This window comes from Cnephaeus nilssonii (assembly GCF_951640355.1).
Source record: "Cnephaeus nilssonii genome assembly, chromosome: 4".
Classification (NCBI taxonomy): Eukaryota; Metazoa; Chordata; class Mammalia; order Chiroptera; family Vespertilionidae; genus Cnephaeus; species Cnephaeus nilssonii.
In genome coordinates this window covers 73430208-73435446 of record NC_137075.1, presented here as the reverse complement: position 1 = coordinate 73435446, position 5239 = coordinate 73430208, and the positions used below count along the sequence as shown (strand labels likewise).

General features: G+C 44.2%; 1 pseudogene across 1 annotated transcript; it reads left to right on the top strand.

Annotated features, from left to right (window-relative positions):
* The first annotated feature begins 713 nt into the window (after positions 1–713).
* On the top strand, positions 714–1890 carry LOC307098295 (gamma-tubulin complex component 3-like; annotated as a pseudogene). Its single transcript has one exon. The product of its transcript is annotated as a gamma-tubulin complex component 3-like (transcript).
* Positions 1891–5239: the final 3349 nt, after the last annotated feature.

Here is a 5239-nt window from a genome sequence, read left to right as displayed (position 1 = left end):
TCAGCACAGCAAGCAAGTCAAAGAGAGCAGTCCGGCCAAGAGCTGAGGCTGTCCATCACATCGACGGAATACAGAAGAGCATACAAATATCTTTGGATTCCTAAATAAAATTGCCTCTTTATTCCATGACAGCTCAAGAAACCCTCTTAGAATCAATTAAGGGTCCCAGCACAGTTGGGATTGGAGACTTAGAGGGGAAAGCACAAAATAAGAAAGTATTTAGAGAGCATCTTGTCCTCCCTAAGTGCTTCATAATCATAATGTTATGGTTGAGTGCCTATCAAATTATAGCTGAAGATCAAGCAAAACACAGACATTTTCAGAGCAGTTACGGCTCACTTAATGGCCTGGTAGGGCAAAAGATAAATTCTTGAAAATGTCAGGTATTCAATAAGTCATATTCTTAGAGAGAAAGAAAAAAATCCTTCCAGAATCCAAGCTCATTACCTAAGATAAAAGTCATGGGTCATGTCCAGCAGGAATTTACAAAAGAAACACAAATGTTGCAACATTAGTCCCAAAAGCTCCATAATCAACCCGGGGGATTTTAGCTGTTTGGATTTATTCAGCTACGTTCTGCCAAATGTCATGCTATCAAGAAGCAAAAGACTCCAGCGGGGCCTTTTGGGGACGCCTGGAGCCCAAGGGCCAGGCACAGGGATTGGGGCACCGCGGGACTCAGCCAGGGAAGGCGGGCTGGGGTCTGCTGCTCCATGAGGGCTCCCGACCAGAAGTCACAGAATGTCCTGCAGCAGAACCTGTGTTGCCAGATTCTGGGCAAGAGCGAAGCTGATGTAGCCCCAGCAGTTCCAGGATGGCGCGCAAGTTACCGGCAGCAACTTCGCCTTAACTGTTGAAAGAGATGAAATTCTAGTAACTGAAAAAAATACAGACAGAACTCACTCGACAAAGAAGAGAAGCAAATACTGCATTGTCTGCAAAACTCCACAGAAACTTCATTCACAAGGAGTTTTGAAAAATAAATAGTCATCCCTACCTCTTGCTGAGCCTTAGTGAAGATCCATGCAAGCAGCCAAACAAGGTTTCTAGCTACACCACGTTATTACCGAGAGATGCCCACTCACCTCCCTGCTCCTCTGCCAGGCCTCAGACTCTCCCGCTAAACCACCAGGATCGCAGCCCCAAGTCAGCACAGGACTCTCTGGCCCCATGGGAGGCAGCGGCACCAGCAGTGCAAGCTCATAGTCTCACCAAGGCCCCGGGAGTAGAAGACTTTTCCACAGCAGTTGGGGGTCATGTCTTGCATGGACTTTAACTGCAAACCAGCCTTCTTTGCAACCCGCTTCCTCAAAAGGCATCCCCAACACTGTTTTTCGCAATGTGACAAGGTCAAGGGGACATGTGGAAATTACTGAGGCAGCCCTTGTCAGAGACATTTTGTATGTATTGCAGGGCCTAGATGGCAAAATCATCAAGATGAGCAACACTGAGCATTGTTACAAAGTAGAGGGAAAGGCAACCCTAAATACATCTTTGAGGGATATAATAGACTGGCTGAGTTGGGATAGTTACACAATACAATCAGGAAATGCACAGGCCAGAGGCTAGACTGTTCATTTGAACTTGTAGGTCAGAGCTTTTGTGCTGCTTTGCATCAAGAACTCAAAGAATATAAGCTATTACTCTGTTTTACCTTCCCCGCTACAGTCAGAGGATGATCAGGGTGTGGATTTGGACTTTGAGAGTAGCCCAACACCCTAGTGCCTCTGGGTTTGGACATCCGATCCCAAGATAAGACTGAAGACTCTTGCAGCCCTGGTGGACCACTGCCAACACAGGAAAGGAGGTGAGCTAGCCTCCGCTGTCCACACTACATGGAAACAGGAGCCCTGTACAGGAGGTCCCTGGTGCATCACCTTCTCGCCTTAGAGTTGCATCCTGTCCTGAGCTTCCTTTACCGTTGGACATAGGACAGGGAACACGAGGACATACTGTGAAGCAAGGACAGCTACTCTACTGTCGGACTCAGATTTAAGAAGCATGGGACTCAATTACTCATTTCAGTAAGGTGACCACACTTCATTTGAACGCCGCACATATTTTGTACAGTGATTTGAAAGCCAATTACATCATTTATCGGCAGAGCTGTATTTGGTCAATGGAAAACTGTTCTCCCATTTTTAATAGTGGGAAATTCGGCAAGGTCAACTCGTCCAAATTTACTAGCAATAGCAAGTTTATGTCAAAGATAGTTTGAGGACTCCTAAGCCTTAGTCCAGTGTTTTTTGCAGAACAATATGATATGTTCTCTTGCTTTGCATGATCACATGAAACTAAACTAACTGTGGTGCGAACAATTTTAATGAAACAAGTCACTTGCATTTGTACCCATTGTATTAGTTAGTTCTGCTGTAATGCAATGTGTGTTCCTAAAAACAAACAAACACTGTGCTAAAATCTCAGAGTAAAAACCACAGGAATTCTGACAAGTGGGGTGAAGGGGGGCATCACACTAAAAACCCTTGCCAGTGATGTGAAATTTAAAAAGTCTAGCAACTTAATAGAAGTTGTAGCACAGTTTTAGGCACATAGTAAATTGCTAAGAAATATGTAATTTCTAGAATAAAAATGGCTTTTACCTTGAAAAAGCCCTGTTCTTGGCTCGCAGACATGGGCCAAAGGAGGCTTGTCTGAAGTGGAACAGAAAGTTGTGGCTGCCAACACACACAACGGATTGAGGTGGCTGGTGGGTTTGAGATGTGTCTGTGCGACTTGTGGATTCCCATGTGGCTGGGTTGCTGTTTTCACCTAGTTTCTCGTGGGTGAAATTGCCCTTAAGCAATCATGAAATTTGTGTTATGCTCTGATAGTTTCCTAATGATCAGTTGTGTCATAACAAGTTGTTTTAAAAACAAGCACAATAGCAGAACCAACTGTATGTGGTATTATTTTGTGGGTGTTTTGGAAACACATACACGGCATTCTGTTTGTGCATATGCATTGTGCAAGTCGCTCAATACCTTCCATGATGGTATTATAGTTGTACTTTATTACTGCATGTTATTTCACTGTATGGACATATATTTATTTAGCAACTCTGTTGATGGAGATCATGTTCTTTGTAGTTTTAAACCTTATGAACATTATTAAAGTGAACACCATTTAAAAGAAGAAGAAGCAGCAAAAGACTCCAGAGTGAATGATTTTGAATGGACCCTGACACAGAACCCCTCGAGAGTAGGTAGACTGTAGCTATGGAAAGATGAGACAAGCAGGTAAGTTGAATCCTATATAATAAAGAGGTAATATGCAAATTGACCATCACTCCAATGCACAAGATGGCCACCCCCATGTGGTCAAAGATGGCTATCCCCATGTGGACACAAGATGGCTGCCACAAGATGGCCAGCAGGGTAGGGCAGTTGTGGGCAACCAGGCTGATAAGGGAGGGCAGTTAGGGATGGCTGGGCCAGCAGGGAAGGGCATTTGGGGGCAACCAGGCCTGCAGGGGAGGAGAGTTAGGGGCAATCGGGCCATCAGGGGAGCAGTTAGGCATCAATCAGGCTGGCAGGGTAGTGGTTAGGGGGTGATCAGGCTGGCAGGCAGAAGCAGTTAGGGGCAATCAGGCAGGCAGGCAGGTGAGCAGTTGGGAGCCAGCAGTCCTGGATTGTAAGAGGGATCCCAGATTGGAGAGGGTGCAGGCTGGGCTGAGGGGCACAAACCCCCCCCCCACCCTGTGCACGAATTTCGTGCACCGGGCCTCTAGTAAATATGTAAGTAAATCTGGTTTGGAATCCCAGGGCCATCATTTGCCAGCTCTGTGACTTTGGGCAAGTTACTTAACAATTCTGAACCTAAATTCTCTCTTCTTTAAGATGGCTGTAATAGTACCTACCTCATAGAGTTATTATAACATGTAGAGCATAGCACCTGGCATGTGGTAGGCAATCAAGAAAGATCAGTCTTGCCTGGCCAGTGAGGCTCAGTTGGTTGAGCATCGTCCCATGTACCAGGAGGTCACCGGTTCAATTCCCAGTCAGCACATGTCTTGGGTTTGATCACAAGCTGATCAATGTTTCTCTCTCATCGATGTTTCTATTTCTCTCCCCTTCCTCAATCACTAAAATTAATAAAAACATATTTAAATTAAGGAAGGAAGAAGTAAAGAAGGAAAGAAAGGAAGAAGGAAAGAAAGGAAGGAAGGGAGGAAGATCAGTTTCCATTCCCTAGCATGGCCCAGAAATAATAGTCAATTTATAGATTGCTTTTCATTATACTTTACCTATTTCTCCCATTGGATTGGAGAGACAATATTGTGGAATGGTTAAGTACACAGCAAATGGAGTTGAATTACCAGGGCTCAAAGCCTGGTTTTATTGATTTCCAGCTGTGTAACTTCAGGCTTGTTACTTAACCTCTTTGCAACTTGGTTTCCACTGAGGATGAACTGAATTAATATAGACACTTGGAACAGTGTCTGGCACATAGTGAACACTCTAAGATTTAGTTACTGTCATTATTCCTACTGTTGATAACTGTATCCTGGATAAAATATGTACATATCCCTTCAAAGAACTTATTCCAATTAAGTTTTTCCCTCCAGTTGTCAACTCATGTCTTGGATAATGTTCATCTTGAACCGCTTTGGTACTTTCTATTTTTATGGCAGATTGTATTTTTCCAAAAACAACTGCAACTCCCATCTCACATGCTCTTCTGCAAAGTGACCTGTCACTTCTCTACAAATAGGTGGTGTGTCCCGCTGCCCTGGAATCTGGGTGAGTTTTTGACTGCTTTAGCCAATAGAGTGTGGTGGAGCAGAATCAATGCATCTCTTTTGTGCTTTATCCAAGTGATGCTCTGGGTCATAACAGGTGATTTCAGCTTCTGCCTTGTTTGTATAAGGAAGTCAAACCACACGGAATGGCCACACATAGGTGCTCAGGTCAACAATACTATAGCTTAACCCTGGAGCCAGATGTGGGTGTGAAGCAGCCCCCATAGGACTGTAGCCCTGGTATTTGAATCACCCTTAGCTTTTAAGCAAGCCTTCCTAGCTGAGATCTCAGCTATCGTGGAGCAGAATCAATGCATCCCTTTTAGTGCTTTATCCAAACTCCTGACCCGTAGAATCCAGGAGCATATTAAAAATGGTGGTCGTTTTAAGCTGCTCTATTTTGAGGTTGTTTGTTATGCACCAACAGTAACTGGAACACTTCCTTTCTAGGAGAAAGTTCCATTATTTTCAAGTTTTCTGAAGTGAACATGTGAAAAAAAT